The sequence below is a fragment of the Microtus ochrogaster genome, chromosome 18 (genome assembly GCF_000317375.1).
Source record: "Microtus ochrogaster isolate Prairie Vole_2 chromosome 18, MicOch1.0, whole genome shotgun sequence".
In the NCBI taxonomy this organism is placed as follows: Eukaryota; Metazoa; Chordata; class Mammalia; order Rodentia; family Cricetidae; genus Microtus; species Microtus ochrogaster.
Genome location: NC_022020.1, coordinates 7860034 through 7878262, shown reverse-complemented (window position 1 = coordinate 7878262; position 18229 = coordinate 7860034). Strand labels below are relative to the sequence as shown.

Genomic DNA, 18229 nt, shown 5'->3' with positions numbered 1-18229 from the left:
CCCCATCTCTGTCTCTCCCCATCTCTGTCTCTCCCCATCTCTGTCTCACTCTGTCTCTCATCTCTGTCGTATCTCTCCCCTCTCTGTCTCTCCCTATCTCTGTCTCTCTCTGTGTGTCTCTCCAAGCCACACAGGAGCTCTAAATGTGTTCATGAGTTCACTTAGTATTACTGTAACAAGATACCAAAGGCTCGGGAGCTCATGAAGCACAGAGGCTTCTTCAGCCCACAGAGAGTCCAGGATAGTGACTGTATCCTGTCTTGTGCTACATTATGGCATGGTGGAGAAATAAAGAAGGAACTGGCAACAGGCAGAAGCCAAGTATGAGGTGGTATCACTGCATGACAAGCTACTCTTGTGAGTAATCTATCCTGGGAGACTGACATCACTACTTTTCCATAATGGTATCCAGCCTCTTATGGGTGAGCCATATCTGTGGTCAAGCTTCAAGCCCATGGACCAGTGCGGACAAACCGTATCCATAGCAGCACATGTCTAGCAATGGCCTTGCATCATCTTCTGTATTCTTCAACAGCTCTGCTGTGTGATGGATTGTTGTGCATGTAGCTCCCTTCACTTTCCTGATCATAGGATGTCTTTACTCAGTTACCAAGTAACGCTTCAGTGAGCTCCATGCCTTCTTGCTGATATGCGTGGTTATATGACACACAGTATGTTCTTGAAGACTGAAGGACTAGTTACTGGGAATGTATAGATTTAGATGTTTTAGGGCTAAGACCAGTGCTTGCTGTTATCAGCCACAGAGTGGCTGCGATTCAGTCCTTTGTACTAACAGGACTTGGGGACAAGTTGGTCTTTCATGATGCTTTAATTAGAACTGCTGTAGTTAGGAGGTGACTTGACCATCTTCCATATTTATTTTGCTGGCAGTTGCCCTTTTCTGGGTTCTTTCATCTTTCAGTTTGAAAAGGCCCCTTTTAAGGACTTGTTTGTTAAACATATTTCTCCTACATGTTTTTCTTTTGCTGTGTAGAAGCTCTAGCTTTTTTTTTTTTCCGTTTGCTGGTACTTTTCCTTTCTAAGATGGATAGGTATTTATTTTGTTTTCCCCTAATCCCTCTTTCAGTTCTGTGTCCTCCATTGTAGTGACTCTACCCTATGCCCCATCCCACTTGCTCCTCTGCTCCCACGTTACTTCTAGAAATGAAATAGAGGCTCGACAGACATTTGCAAGATGGCAGAGAGAAGTGATGATCAAGCACTCAACTAGAATCCCTGGTCTAAATTTTAATGCTCAAGAATAGTCTCTGTCCCTCTCAATCCCTCCAGCCCTCTCTTAGAGTCTCTCTGACTGCAGGCCTGTGTAGTCGGCGTAATAACCAGGCTAGCTTAATATGAAACAACAAATTTTAATGAAGGAATAACTTACAACACCAGAGATCCTGCGAAGAGCAGGAGATACCAAAAAAGAGACCAGCGGGGCTCACGCTCGCCAGATTTATATGTAAACATTAGCCCGAGGCGAACTGCCCCCTAATGGGCTGGGCTTATCCCTACAAGCCAGGCTAGCCTTGAGACTGTCCTCCGACTCTGCCTTTCCGGTCCAGAGATTAAAGTTGGCTGACCATGTTCAGAGGTGCACGTGTTGGGATTCACAAGTCCCTCAGTCTACCGAGGCTAGCATCTTGGCACCAGCTAGTGTGGCAGTGGAGTCTAAATCCCATCTTTGTGCTGCAGCATACAGAGAATTCTGAATTCCAATGCCTGTGGGAATTTCTGTGGACAGATAATGGGAACATCAAATGAGAGGAATAGCATGGAGCTTCCCACCATCGCTATCCTTCGGGCCAGGACCAATCCTAATTTTCAAAGGGAGTCTAGTTGTTCTTCAGAGAGGGGCTAGGGTTATAATTTACCTCGGTGTAGACTGGAGCTTGCAGGATGATTTGGACTGCTAGCCATTCCGTCTGACTATCTAGCCTCTGCCTCTTTTGTTTGAAATCTTTTGTGGCAGGTTGTATGAAATTTTCTTTGTCATAAGCTGTTCTCCCTTTTCTGTTTGCTTTATCACACCCTCCTTATTTTCCATGTCTGCTGAGTGACCAGGCTTCTTATCTGTTTAGTTCATGAGATTCACCTCCAGGTCCACACTGACATAGGAGTAGTGACTTGTGACACTGGCTGTTCCTTTGGTGTTCCGTGAGCAAGCCTGTGAGTGGCTGCTGACTGACCTTGGACTTTGTCTAGGATTGTTCTTTGGTGGGTACTGGCTTCCCTTTCCCTGTGTATTAAATAACTGTGCTAAAGTTGACTTCTGTATAAACTCTAACACCTTAATATCTCCAATCAGATGACTTTCAAGTATCCATTTCTTTTTCTTCTGTCAACCTTAATGCTAAATGCAGTGAGAGAAAGAATAGAAACCAGAGTGGGGTGAGCCAAGAGGATTGGGGGACCACTTTTAATGAGTGGAACACCCCCCAGGACAGTAAGTGACAGCGGACATTGCACTGTGCCATCATTTTATATTCTAGAAAGTGCTTTAGTGAGAGGTCAGCTATAGTGTGGCTGGGTGTTTCATTAGGAATGAGACCAGGAACACTGTTGTGCAGGGAAGGCACCGCAGGGTGAGGGAGAACCCTGACAGTGGAACTTGGGGGCAGGGAGGTGAGGACCATCTGGGACCCATCCCACCAACCTCAAGATCAAGAGTTGAGATATTATGTCCTAAGCAGTTCTGTGATTCAGTGATCGATCAGGAAGGAATGATCTCGGTCTTGATTTGTAATTCTAGGAATTTCCTTCCAAGTTCCTTCACACTCTGGTTGAAGGAGTTGTGATGTCCCATTCCTGCAGATCCTTTTCTTTCTTCCTTCACTTCTGCTGCTGTCTCTTCCCTTTCCTCTTTCTCCCACTCCTCTTCTGATCCCCTCTCTTCTTTTGTGAGAAAGGGTCTCATGTCGTCCAGGCTGGTTACCCTTGGTCACTAAGTAAGTAAGGATTGACTTGAACCCCCGATTCCTGTTTCTACTTCCCAAGTGTTGTAATTACAGGCGTGTGAGACCACTGTCTGCCCCTCTGTGTTGTTGTTCTCTTCATCCTTCTTGTATAGATGTGAGCCACATATGTCCCTGGTGTTGTTGGAGGTGTTGGGTGCCCTGAACTAGAGTTTAGGATGGTTGTGAGCCACTGTGTGAGAAGGGAACTTGGGTCCTCTGCAAGAGCAACACATGCTCTTACCTGCTGAGCCATTTCTCTAGCCATCTCTCTAGATTCCTGCACTGCTGCAGCCATATGAATATCATTTTCTTGTATACTTTTTTTTTTATCTTCTCTGTGCCTCAACTTCATCCTGTGTGCCAAGTCAACATGTCACAGAAGGGACTGCACACTTAGAACTCATGATCAAATCCCACTCACCGAAATTTGCTAAGCCTCAATTTTCCTGCTAGCAAAATGGTAGGCATGACCCTAGGCTAGCTGACCCAGGAAACCAACTTGAGCTGCTTCGCAGGTGGCTGGGCCCTGGCAACTCTCCAGCTGGCCATTACTGTGCTTTCTGGATGATTCCTCCCGAGGAAGTGTCCTGTGATGCTTTGAGTTGTTTTTGTTTGTTTCATTTTCTTCTTTATGTTTCTTTCTCTTGTACAATCCTTCAGGGATGAGGTGACACACTTTTGTGGCAGCTAGCCTCCTTGAGTGGAGAAGGAAATATTTTCCCTTCTGGAGAAAGTATGAGAGAAACTGAACATTTGTTTCGGGTTTTCGTAGCCGTTGTCCACAGTAGGAGGTGACCACTGAGCTGGAAGAGCCTGTGCTCACCATATACTGGATAATACTTTGCGGGTGGGCACTGAGCACCTGTTTGTATCTGGAGACATTGACCTTAAGTGAACCCTTGGTCTGGTATCATTGTGTCCTTGTCATAGGAGAGAAAAGCGAGATTCAAGGACTGGGCACATCAATCTACCAAGGCTGAAGCTGTATAAAGTAAGTTTCCTCATTAGAAAATACGCTTGTCGTCTAAATGAGCCAGACCCAGTCTGCAGCAAATCCAAGAGGTGGATCTCTGCAGCAGGCCTGAGGTCTGTCCCTCTGTTGTCACCTCTTCATTTGAGTGTTTAGAGCTGTTCCATACCCCCCCCTCCAGTGCCCCGTTACAAAGGAATGTAACTTCTCCAAGAAAGCAGTGTGATGTGGTATTAGTCATCGCCACCTAGGAGAAGTCTTGGAAGGGAACCTGACAGATTCCTAGTTGTGTCACTAAAGGCTTCTGAGAAAATTCTGAGTGACTATGGAGGTGGGGAGTACTGTCCCCATCATCACCCAGAGGCCGAGGAGCTGAACAGTACATGCGTGTGTGTGGTGTGATTGTGTGTTATGTGGGTATGTGTGTGTATATGTGTGTGGTGTGTGTATGTATGCTGTGTGTATATGTGTGTGTTGTGGGTGGTTTGTGTGTAATGTATGTGTGTGTGGTGTGTATGATTATGTTTTGTGTGTGTTGTGTATATGTGGTTTGTGGTGTGTGTACATGTATGTGTGAAATATGTGTGTGTATTGTTTGTGTTGTGTGTATGTGTCGCGTGTGTATATGTATGTGTGGGGTGTGTGTATGTGTCATGTGTGTAAGTGTGTGGTATGTGTATATGTTAATTGTGGGGTGTGTATATGTGTGTGTTTATATGTGGGGTATGTTTATTGTGAGTGGTTTGTGTGTGTTGTTATGTGTATCTAATGTGTGTGTGTGCTGTGTGATGTGTATAGTGTGTTTGTGTGGTGTGTAGGTATGTGCACAAGAGTGTAGGTGCTGGCTGAGGCTAGAAAAGACCATCAAACCCCCTGGAGCTGGAGTTCCTGGCAGTGCTGAACTGTCCAAGTCCTCTGCAAGAATGGCACAAGCTCTTAGCCTCTTCTCTAGCCCCTGGGAGTCCTACTCTTGATGATTCCCTATGAAGGTCAGCCAGCTTGCTGGGTGGAGACCCAGCTTGATTTGCAGGTACAAACCAGGGGTGGCTGGGCCATGTCCTTATTCCTCCTTTAAGACGATAGGTAAATGACAGCCTAAAGGACAGCCGAGTGCAGCTCAGTGACAGGGTGCTTAGCAAGAAGAGACTCCAGGCTCGATTTCCAGGCACGACAATGAACACAGGCAGACAGCAGCAGCAGCACACCTACGACACCCCAGAAAATAAGATGGGAAAGTCACAACATACATGTATAAAAATGTTAGTAAAATGCTAGCAAAATGAAGAAGACAGACAGAAATACAGAAAGAAAACAGAAAGGAGGGAGTGAAGGAAAGAGGAGCGAGTAAGCCCTGGGCTTTCTGATTATCTTCTGAAAGAACTTCTGTGTGTATTTACTGAAAACTATTTCTAAACACATATGCACAGATTCTGTTATGTGGAGAATAGATGACTATATATGGATATTTATCAGCATTTTTTACCTCCATGTAACTGATCAGGTTGATTTTGTGCATATTTAGAGATTATCTGATTAAAAATTATTTTATCTCATTATTTTATTTAAAAAGATTTTATTATCAGTTAGTGTGTATCTGTGGCTGAATGTGGGGGCCTGTGGAGGCTACCATTTTCTGATCCGCAGAGCTGGCATTGCAGGTGGTGATAAGCTACCCAACCTGGGTGCTGGGAACCAAATAAGTCTTCTGTATACCTGTCCTTACCTGTCCAGCCCCATATTTCCTTTTTTGAAATGGGGTTTCATGTAGGTGGGGCTTGTTTCAGATACACTACATAGCCCAGGCTGGCCTGCGATTCCTGATCCCATTTCCCATGTGCTACCAAACCCTGGTTGAAATGCATTTAAATGGCATAGATACTGTAAAAATATTTAATATGTAAGCACAGCCTCCTGCCAGTCAAGGCTGAGACCGTGCGAATGGGACCATGTTTCACAAACAACTATTAATCGACAGTGACTAAGATAATGGCGTCCACACTCGCTTTCGGTTCTGTCTGGGCAGCTCTGTAAATTGTGTATTGATTATGCAAATTGACCCAGTGTCTTTATTACTGCTCTGCAGATACATGCAGATTGAATGTACATTTGGTAAGATTGCCAGTTTTGTAGGAAAAAACTGCATTTTCAAGGTCCTTTTTGCGGAAGAGAAATTGCATTAAAACTAAAGAAAAATACAATTTGTAAATTCAAGGGATTATTTTGTGTTCTAGGAATTCAGAAGTGAAGTTAAAAAGTTTAAATGATACTGTTTAATTTCCTTTGTTTCCAATTCCTCCAGGAAGGTGCCAAAGAAATGATACCAGATCAATAATCATCTATTTTTGTAGTTTATTTTTGATCATGTGACTTTTCTTATTTTGTATCAGGCTAAAGGAAACTTAGACATTCTGGGTTGGTTGCTTTTTTTATATTTATTAATCCAACTAGAAGAAGACAAAATGGTTTAATTTTTTCCCAATTAAACATCAGTTTTGTCGCCTGCAATAGCTTGTAACCCACAAACTACAAGCTTGGGCTGTGCTCCAGTCTTCTATGGCTAACATATACAACCTTATTTTATAGGATTTTTCTTCTTTTCTTGTTGCTGTGTTATCAGAACATTTGTTTAGATTTCTCTCATTTCCCTAACCATGTCACTCACAAATGCTGAGCTGCTACCTGTCTATAAGGGTGAAAAGGAAAAATAACTTTTTCTGTTTGTCTTAGAATCACTTTCTGCATTATTAATTTAATGTATGTGTGTATGTGCGAGTGCGCACGCTTGCGTGAGCTCTCATGTCTTTCTCATACCTGTGAGGCCAGAAGACAACCTTGGGTATTGTCTCTAAAAACACAGCCACCTTCTTTTTGGGACAGTGTTTCTCACTGGCCTGGAGATGGCTCACTAGGCTGTGCTGACTGGCCAGCCTTCCCTGTGTTTACACAGGGTTACAGTGGTGCCATCATTCCCGGCCTGGTTCTGGGCACCGGAGTCAGGTCCTATGCTACTTGGACAGCGAGCGCCTTAGCAATGCAATCATCTGCCCACCACTTTGCTTTCCACTTTGGACCCAGTTTATTAGAGAGCTGTGCTGAAGGGAAAAGGAAAACCAAAGACTTCGTGTTCTAGGTTGGAATGAGTCTGGTTAACAGAATACTGAATGTCGGAAATGTTGTATTGACAATTTCCACACAGATTCCTTTGTCTCTGCCTTTCAGATAAAGCATTGAAGTTTAGAAGAGGAACATTCAAAGTTCTGAAACAAAACAAAGGAGTAACACAAAGTTATGAATAAAGAGAACCGAGCGGTAGTATTGTGTTGATTTTGTGAATGAATTTGGAGCCTTCCCTCTTCTCACCATGGGAAGGAAAGGACAACTCTCCTGTGCAAGCACTGCTGTGTGCAGAGGCCAGCGCTGATTGTTTATACACCTCTCTCTTAAGACAGTGTTTCAGTAATCATGGATAAAGCGTAAGCATCTTGTTTGAAATATTATGACTATTTGACTGACATTCTGCAATGACCAAGAAATAGAAACCATTGGTAGAATCACCAGAAGGTACCATCCATATACACAGTGGAGACGTTTTGCCCCAGTTCTCCTTGGGGGCTTGTAGCAACAGCCCTGTAGCTGATGCTCTGTGATGAAGTGGGAACAACTTCATTCTCACCCCCAAATTCTTATGTTTAGATTGCAGTTTATAACAGAGTTCATTTATGCTTGTGGCTGTTTTCAGAGTTTTCAGACACATTTCTTAGACTCCGGACCTTCCCACTGCATGCTAAAGAGTGCGTGCGCGCGCGCACGCACACACACACACACACACACACCTTGGAGTCACTTATTCCCCACCACACTAGAGTCTGAGCTGTTGAAACCTCTGCTCTAGAGGCAGCGCTGCTAGAATAGCCGACTGTTGAGACCGTCTCTGTGTCCCGCTTCTTTTCTGTGAAATGGAAGGGGCATGGAATGTAGTCTGCTCACTGTTTGACTTTCATAAAAGTCTGATGTCTCAGGCTGAATGGGAAGACATCTGACGGGCAGAAGATGAGTCCGGTGAAAAGAAGGGTCACACAAAAACATAAACCAAGTTTCTCCAAAGCAAACCGAATATGAAACACCCCCAAACAAACTACAACATCAGCACACTACTAACAACAAAAAGGACAGAAAAATACCCCAAGACAGAGTAACATCAGAGCAAGAAAAGAAGTATTTTTTAAAAACTGTATAACCTTTGTTTCGAAAACCAGCTGGCAGGATGATTGCTTCTTTTTCTTCTTAGGCCATGTGGGTCTGAGCTTCTGCACCATCTTTATCTTCTGACTTGCTTACATACGTGTCATCATTCTTGATGGATTCTCGTATTTCCTTATATAAGGGTCTGTGCATGCTTGTAAAGAACATTTAATATAGTTATTTGGCATTTTAGTTTTTCATGGAATGTTAGTATGATTCCCTTATAGAAGGTTCTTGAAAGTTCAAAGGCTAGCCCTGTTCTATCATCCTGAGATGAGGGTCTGTCTGGATCACACCATATTGGCTTGTTGATGTGCCTTTTGTATAGAGTTTTCTTTTTTCAGTTTGCTTCATTTTCTTCAGACAAGGTCTTCTCCTGTGTCATAGGTTGGCTTCTAACTCTTCCTGTAGGCAGGGATGACCTTGAAGTCCCGATTATTTTGCCTCCAAGCTCCTACGTGTCTGATGCCACCCAGCCCCGTTAATGCTGTTCTGGAGCTTTTGGGGTTTCCTGCAGGACGGACGGGAACCTGACCAACTGAGCTCGATCACCAGCCCCTATGTATGGATTTATATTGTTGGGAAGGATCGTGAACTGCTTATAGAATCATGTTATCTATTTAATATTTAACATTTAATGATATTAAAAAACAGAATCAAGGAACTATTAGATTCAATATCCATTTTGTTTTCAATTAAATTTTGCATTTCTTTTCTTTGCCCTTATGCATGTTTGAAATAAAATGGAAAAATAAGACAAGTCTCATTAAAGATTTCTGAGATCCTAAAATACCTTGTACTCGGATTAGAAGTTACCTGGTATGACTGCTGCCTTGGTGGCTTTGATGTTTATTTGCTGTCATTTAGGCATATGGGAAGATGGTTTCAGAGTAAAAATCTGGGCCTGTGAAGCCAGTTGAGGAGAGCGAGTCCTTAGCCTGGTTCTGCCTGCTCTCTAGGATTGGCTCCTATGACTGACTTGCAAGTCCTTAACTGCCCATGCCTGTGCCCCATCGTTCCCCACCAGCCGTCTAGCTCCTGTTTCCTTTCTGCTCTGGCCTTGGTTTGTACTGTCTCCCTCTTTCCTTGTTATGTTGTAGCAGTCACAGGGGTCCCTGTTTCCTGGTTTGCTAGCGAATCCTCTCTGTGACTACTGCAGATCTTTCTAGAAGGGATCTGTCATCCCCCGGCTTGCTTCTGGTGCTGAGGTTGGCACACAAAGCTCATGATGTCTGTGCTCTCATTCCCAGTTACTCTTCCTCCCCGTGATCACAGCGCCCTTGTTGGGCTAGTGCAGAGAGACTTGGTTTTCTTGAAGGTAGCATGCGCTTTTGACATCTGCGTTCTTGGTTTGGGAAGCTGGGTTCTACTTGTGTTCTTGGTTACTGCCCCTTAACAAGCCGCTCTGTGCTGACTAAGATGCGCCCGTCCCTACTTAGCTGCATGTTGCCCTCCTTCTGACCTCACTGAGTTTGATTTTTTTCTCTCCCAGGGTGAGTTTGCTATGTTCATCATGCCATGATACAGGGGAAATGTTTTGGATGGCAAACTTGGGTAAATGGACCAGAGGGCCCAAGGTCCTAGGAGACTTTTGTAGCTTCACGTGACCCCAGTCTGCCCCAGCCACTCTCAGTGCTGAAACAGTCATTACCAAACCTCTGAAACTGCTCCTGACCAACACTTTGTAAATGGTGGTAGATCATAAGCTCTCTGGACACAGGAACAACTTCAGCTTAGGTTTTGAACTCCCCGGGTCTTAACCAAGGTACCCAGGAAATGTTTGCTTGCTGAAGATGAGACAAGGCAGGCGTTGTGACTCATCCTGAAATAGATGACTTGAACTAGGGCGACACTTGTAACCTCTCTCTCTCTTTAATAATTTGTTTTTATTTTATGCACATCGTTGCTGTGTCTGCATACATGTCTGTGTGATGTGTTAGATGCCCTGGAACTGGAGTTGCAGACAGTTGTGAGCGGCCATGCGGGTTCTCTTATTTGAATGTTGGATCACTGAAATAGCTTATCTCCAATAGGTCCTTTGATTAAATGATTAAAACAACAGAATGGAGGTAGGGAGTTTAGATTATGTTTTCTGATTGGAATTGTAGCTTTCAGGTCGTTTCCACGCTGTGCATGCAGGCATGATTTTTAACTTCTTCCAGGGCTCAATTCCTCCCGCTCGCATCCTGTACAAGGAGAAGGAGCACCGTTGTGAGTAGATGAACTCGTGTCTGGCCCATTCTTCTTGATAGGGTGCTTCTGTGGTGCTCCTCTGTGCTCTTCGGGGAGCCCGAGAGACCTGAGAACAGTCGAGCAAAACTGCACAAGTTCCAAATACCAGCAGTGATTTGTTGTGATGCAGAAGCAATCTTTTCTACCCTAAAGGTGTTTTTTGTTTGTTTTTGTTTTATTTGTTTTGTTTTTTTGTAGACAAAAGGAACATGTAAATGTAAGTGTGAAAGTAGTTTTCCCCCATCCCTTTAAAAAACAGCTTCATAATTCATAACTTTCAGAGAATAAAGTAGGTAGAAAGTTAACATTTAAGAAAAGAGGATTATTTTTTTTAAGACAGGATCTTGCTATGTAGCCCAGGTTGATCACCAACTTGAAACCCTTCAACTGTTGACCCTTCAGTTTTGAGATAAAAGATGTGCACCACCTATCCAGACTGAAGAGAGAAATATAATTTTTACCAATCTATTTTATTTTGCAAAGCGTGTATGTGTGTGAGTCTGTATTTGGCATGTGCGTGTGAGTTCAGGTGTCTGTGTGAGTTCAGGTGTCTGAGGAGGTCAGAAGGTGGGTGTCAGGTCCCCTAGGAGTCACAGGCGGTTGTTAGCTGCCCCCCGTGTGTGCTAGGAACTAAGCTCTGGTCTTCTGTCAGAGCAATCCATGCTTTTGACCAGAGAACAATCCCAGCCCCTAGAGCGGAGTCTGGACCTAGTCTGGACCTTGAGCGCATGCGCTGTACACGGACCCGCTGGTATTTAACCATGATGTACGCGGGATCTCTGTGTCTTCTCCAAGCCGAGGCCACAGCTCCGGGATCTTGAGTCTAGTCTCCCCTCTGATTACTTCTGTTTTTGTTTTGTTTGCTTGTTTACCTTGACTTGGCAGCTGCCAGCAGATAAGTGTGTGGCTGACGGCTGGCTGCCCAGTCTGGTGTGCTGTATGCCTTCATTAAGGCTTCCTTGCCTTTGTGTAACAGGGCTCAACTCATTTGCCTCAGAGCTGTTCGCATCTTCGGGGATTTCAGGTTAGAATGCGTATCTAGAGCCCAGAAATCTCAGAGCAGTGACCCTGACTTTTAGTTCTTGACCACCGGGAAGGTTTTCTGCTTCTTGTTAACCCCTCATCAGAGCCTAAAGATGGCCCCTCCTTCTGTTCAGGGGGAAAGTAATGAAAGCTTAGAGCATGGTTTGAAGACTGTGTGGGAAGGGTACTTCCCGATATGGTTCCCTGTAAACAGTCCCTGCTTTTCTTCTCCGGCTCCTAAATATGTCAGCAACATAGACGACTTCATTTATGTATTTATTTATTTGTGTGTGTGTATACAATGTGTGTCCATGCACTTCTGTGACCCTGTGTATAAATGAAGGTGTGTTTGTCCCAGGCTCATGTACTTTGTATGGAGGTTAAGGGCTGTTGTAATAGGAGCAGCAGGGCTGTGTCCCGCCACCCAGCCGCCCGCACGGCTAGCTTTATACCCGAAATAATTACATGGAAACTGTATTCTTTTAAACACTGCCTGGCCCATTAGTTCCAGCCTCTGATTGGCTAGCTCTTACTTATCGAACTAACCCAATTCTAATATCCCTGTAACAACACGAGGTGTCTTACCAACGAAGATATTAACCTGCGTCTGTGTCCGGTAGGAGAATCATGGCGACTCCTTGACTCAGCTTTTTTTCCCCAGCATTCTGTTCTGTACTCCGCCTACCTAATTTTATGTCCTATTAAAGGGCTAAGGCAGTCTCTTTATTTAACCAGTGAAATTAACACAAAACAGAAGACTCTCCCCCATCAAAGGGCAACCTCAGGTATCTGTCCTTATCTACCATGTTTGGAGCAGCACATCTTGGCTGTATTTCTGTTGTCACCCCAGGCTAGCTAGCCCAAAGGGTTTCTGAGATTTCTCCACTTCTGTATCTATTGGATACAGAAGCATCTCTCTTCAGTATCTGCTTGGGAGTGCACTAGTGTTACAGTCTCTTGCAGTTGCATCTGACTCTTCAGTGAGTTCTGGGGATTCGAACTCAGATCCTCTTGCTTTCTGATAAGGGCTTTATCCATCTCTCCAACCCACATATGATTTTAAGATTAGATCATTAATTATCACTTGGCACAAAATGGTTGTTAACCTGAAATTTTGGGTCATGTTTTGTAGTGCTTTATGGAAGATATGGGTGTGAAATGTATTTATATGAATTTTTAGTTTACTTAATTACCACAGTGCTCCTGCAAGTAAGACATGGGTTTTAATGCCAAGTCTTTGTCGAAGGTATCCTTACTTTCATTTTTCATTAAAAATTATATTACATTGTATATTTAGTGGGTGTGTTGTGTGTGTGTGTGTGCATGTGTGCGTGTGTGTGTGCTTGGAATCCTGTGTGCTATAGATTGCATTCATCATATGGGTCCCAGGGACCAAATGCAGGTCATCAGATTTGGTGTCCAGGGCCTGACATATCTTACTGAGGTATCTTAACTGACTCATCCTTGGATAATGAGTAATGGAGCAAACCTTTACATCTTTATCGTCCCACTATTCTGTAATATTGGAACCACATTTTTGAATAGTTAGATTTTTTAAAAAAGATTTATTTATTTATTTATTATGTATACAGTGTTTTGCCTGAGTGCCAGAAGAGGGCACCAGATCTCATTATAGATGGTTTTGAGTCACCATGTGGGCTGGGAATCAAACTTAGGACCTCTAGAAGAGCACTCAGTGCTCTTACCCTTCTGAGCCATTTATCCAGCCTGAATATTTAGTTTTTATAGCTTTAAATGATTAAGTTCCCCATGGTTGTGGTCATGACAATAAAATCTAGAGTTAAAAAATAAACCCGTATGCTTTTTTTTTTGAGTTGGTACTGTGTTGGTTAAGACTGAACAGTTCACACCATGTTTCCATTGGATAAGAAGCTGGCTGTGCCTGAGAGAATAAACTGGTAGGAAGTGGTCCAGGTTGAAGTCTGCACGCCTGTGTACACGTGCAACTTTTTGGGTTCATTCATGGCTCACTAGCCTCCGACACTAAGTAACCTTCCTGCATTCATATTTATGGCATCACTAGAATCTTGTGTTTCTGCCACCCTCATAAAAGCCGAGTCTGGTTTTTAAGGTAGGACTTCATGGAATTAACCAGGGAAAGCCTCATTTATATCTCCTGCAACGACGGACCAAGGCCTGTGCTCTTTTTTCGCTGCCAGAAGTTTTTATAGTAATACTTTGTGTCCCAGCTCTGGCTCTTACCATTAAATGTGCTTTTTATAGAGTAGCAAGTTATAAATGTAGTGCAGCTACGGCATATTAATCTTACTGCAGAGATTTAATGAGGCAGTTGTTTTGCGATGGACACTATTGGGAGACGAGAGCGACAGAGTTTTACTTCATCACTGAGCTGCAGAAATATTCCTTGCCTGGTAATAATTATAACCACATGATCTCTTCATTTTTCTTTCTTTTGCTGGTGCTTTTCCATGCAAAAGTGGCTTGGAAGGAGGTCCATTTCCAGGCAGCAGAATGGCTCAGAACTTGGACTGTTTTCTTAGTAGTTTGACATTTTAACTTTGATCAGGCATGGCATCCTTGCTGCAAAGAGGGGGAATATGTAAGACGAGTTTCAAGCATTTAGATAGTCCCTGCCATTCCACTGAGATGGCTTTTAGGTAGTCATTACTTTTACTTGACTTTTATATAGGTTATAAAAAAGTATATGTGGTGAAACCTCATTTTTACATGGACAGAATAGAATTTCTGCTGCTTGGCCTTAAACTGATCCCACACTTGAAATTAATTGAAGTCCGTGCCTTTATTGCCCCCAACACTTTCAAGCCAGGGCAATTTTTCATTTTCCCAAAGTTGTAATTTTATTAAACCAAGTTAAAGCAATAACAGTCCTTGAGAAGAGGAGGAAGGAAAGAAGTACCTGCCAGAGACCATAATGAGAGGAAAATCAGGCCTCTCTCAGATCCTCATTTGTAGGTAATGTTAAGAAAACTGGAAACAGAATGCTGCCATTTATTGTAGGAATAACAACTGTGCCTCTATTCCAAAAGCCAACCTTTAGTTCAGATCAGAACACTATAAATCCAGGCTCCCACAGCCCCCCTTTGGAAGGATGAGCTGGAAAGTTGGGTCAGCAAGTAAGACCTTTTGTGATGGATGCCACATGTTGGAGCAGCATCATTTGGGGCAGCTGGAGGAAGAGGTTCCAGAGGTACAGCGTGCTTTGCAGTCTCGCTTTGGGGACTTGAGGGGGTGCTATTTTAACATCCTGCCCTGTGTGGCGGTTTATAGGCAACAGTGTGGTTGGAAGAATGAATGTCCCTCAGGCAGTCGTGCTGGGGGCAGGGCGACACTTGCAGGCTTGGGTCTCCCGTTTATAACCCTTAGGCTGAAGTCAGAGTTTGAGTGACTAGCAGAGTAATACAATTATTTTTTATGATTGGTTCTCAAAGGACTTTATAAAAACTCCATCACTAAGGCCATGTGCAATTATTGAAGTGTAGCCACCTGTGGGAAAGAAAGTGGTTGACAGTGCAGGCACTTTCTAGAAGCCGCCTGCACCCTGTGGCATCAGGAACAGAAACCCCTCACACAAATAAACACAGTTTTTGAATGGCCAAGAAAGAATTCCTCGAGCGAGCGAGCCAGTGGAGGCTGGGGAAGAATGTCTCACAAGGAAGGAGACTGAGAATCTGGTGCTCCCCACACGGAGGCCTCATAGGCTATAATCGAACCCGCCTCCCAGAGGGTCCCACTTAAGTGTTGACCTAAAAACAAATCCGCCAGTTGGCTGGAGCATGAATCCTAAAGTTGCAGCAGAAGTGAATAAGCTTGACTGACTTTAGTCCCTGAAGGCTCCTATCTGTAAACTCAGAAGTGCAGGCAAAACATTTTTATTAGTCTTAAAATGACCCTCCCTCTCGTAACCAGCAAGGGTGGTGGAAGCACAGGCTGGGCTCCTCTTTCGTGTGGAGAGCAGAAGCCCTGTCCATTAATATTCGTTTGGTATCTTTGATATTTGATTTTTATAAAATACTCAGATTGCTGAATAGTGAGGAAGGTGACTGACTGTTGGAGGGAGGCTGCTTGTTGGTTCCTGGCTGCGCAGACTCCCAGAATAACCACACAGAAACTGTACTAATTAAATCACTGCTTGGCCTAGTAGCTCTAGTCTCTTATTGGCTAACTCTTACATATTAATTTAACCCATTTCTATTAATCTGTGTATCGCCACATGGCTGTGGCTTACTGGATAAAATTCCATCTAGGGTCTGTCTCTAGTGTCTGTCTCTGGAGGGGCTACATGGCTTCTCACTTGACTCCACCTTCTTTTTCCCAGCATTCAGTTTAGTTTCCCCTGCCTTGTTCTATGCTGCCCTATCAATAGGCCAAGGCAGTTTCTTTATTAACCAATGATATTCACAGTATACAGAGGGGAAATCCAATATCAGGTGACTTTTTACCCTTTTTTCTGTGCATATTAAAATATTCAGTCTCCATATTTATAAACAAATAGGTCTGTAAGCCTATGCATGGCATCTAAATACATTAAAGTTCAGCCAGCACCCACATTTTCCGGAGTGCAGTCAGGTTTGTCAGAAACTGAAAACTCAGGCTAAAGAAGGAAGACTATTCAGCATGTGCATCCTGCCCCCAGCAAGCATTTGCTGGTGCGGGTCATTTGCCCAAATGGGACAGTTATTTTATTTTTCTGAATTGCCCTCTGGGTTGGCAGTCTATTCCTACTTGGCTTCATCTGTGGGAGATCTTTGGACCATTACCAAAGCGTTGAGTCTGTAACTCCAGACGGAACATTTGAAGGCAGGAAATGCCAATTTGGCGGGTCATAACGTGTCAGTCTTCGAGAGTGTAAGCGTATGTGGATGCTTTTTACATTTGGAGGAAACTGATCTGTTCCTATTTTACAGACAAAGTACAAGGAAAGGACCTGTTCCCCTTTAAGGCATTCTCTTTCCACTAAATAGCATTTGCTAAGCACTCACCTGGAAATGGTGTTGGGCTCGCTAGAGAGCAAGACCCGCAAAGGATCTTGTCACACCCCGCCCCAGAGGACCAGTGAAACACCCAGACTGTTGAGATGGTTGTATGGAGGGTCTTGAGGTAATAATTTTCCAGATGGAAAATCAACCCAAATTACCAATTCCTTAAATACAGAGCTGGTTTTAAACAGACAGACTCAAAATCACTTGCTGTTTGGGATGAGCTCCTGCCTTTTCCCGTGACCAGGTGAGGTTACTCTCTACATTAGAAAAGAACTCAGTTTTGGTTTGTCTAAATAATTTGAAGGTGCTGATGAAGTTAAGTTTATTTCTAATTCAAAGGAATCTTTGAACAGATAGAGAAGGGCATGCTGTAGGTTCTCGGAAGCAGGCAACCTGCGGGTTAACCAGCGGCCCCTCCCATCTAGGAGGGTAAAGTGCCACCCTCTATGGACTTTCTGAGAAAGATTGGCAAATGTTGGGTCTTGTGGGTTCTTGGTTGTAGCATTTATAATATTCAATGATATTAAATGTCTCATGTTTATATAATCCAATGTAGTCTATTTATTAAAATTAATATGATAGTCATTGAATATGTGGCTTTAGATTATGTAGTATACATTATCTTAGGTACTTTGAAACAGCCCATTTGTAATTTTCATTGATTAGACAAGGTCTCAAAGAAAATAGAAAGTCTGGACTGGGGACGTAGCTTAGTTGATAGTATGCTTGTCTAGTTTGTACGAAGCCATAGGTTCCATTTCCATCACTACACAAAGCAGGTTTGGTGCTACCTGCCTCTTCTCCTAGCACTGGGGTGGTGGAGGCAGAAAGATTGGAAGTTCAAGGATATTCTCAGCTACATAGTGAATTTAAGGACAGCCTTGGCTATCTGAGACTTTTTTACAAAAAAAAAGAAAAGAAAAGAAAAGAAAAATCTGGATTTGATTGGGAATACAGTTTATACCTGCTTGTGGAGGACTTTTCTATTATTAGAAACGAATACCCACCCAAATTAAGCCATTGATGACATGGTCCTAATTTATTCTGCATAGCTCCTGTTCCTCCCTCCTTGCCTGCCTCCCTCCCCTTTTCTTTTCTCACACCGCTCCCTTTCCCATTTCTCCAGAGGAAAGCAAAGGCACTAGTAGTTTAGGGAAGTACTTGTCTTCTTTGCCTTGCATACATATATACATACGTGTGTGTTTGTGTGTGTGGTGGGTTTGGTGACTGAACTAGGTAGTTCTCTGTAGTGAATCAAGTGACGACAACATGCATAATCTCTACATGGAACTTCTAGGAAACGCAGTATCTGCATGGTACGCTAGGGCACAGATAGGACTGTTTTAGTTTGTACAACACATAGCTTTGCCACACTGATAATGAATGCTGTCTTAGTGATGAGTAATTATAATTCTTGTTCATATTATCCTCTATAATTTGGAAATTCAAAGGCAGAGCAAGCTGTTTGGCTTGCATTTGGGCCTGGAAGGATGCTTGGCTGGGAGGGAGGGCTTGCTTTGCTATCGCTGCATCACAGATAATGGAGTAACTGTGCGTTTTGATCACTTTGTAAGCAAAGGTCAATTTCTTGCCTTTGGTAATTAGCTTAAATGATTCTAGGCTTTTGTATGATCTGGTAATTTCCTTGAAAGAATATATTTAGCAGAAAGGGGCTCGTTCTTGGAAGTACTTTCTTTTCCCTTTGCAATGAAGACTGTTTATTTTAAAAGTGATTTATTTTTCTCTTTTAATGAAAAACTCCTAAACGGCGGATATAAAAAGACAAAGTGATCCGGGTGGTGGTGGTGCACGCCTTTAAT

At 43.3% G+C, this 18229-nt stretch overlaps 1 protein-coding gene across 3 annotated transcripts in view; it reads left to right on the top strand.

The window, feature by feature from the left end:
• The window catches only part of Znf521 (zinc finger protein 521), a 288933-nt gene that overhangs the window by 13924 nt on the left and 256780 nt on the right, over positions 1-18229 (top strand). The window lies entirely within an intron of this gene.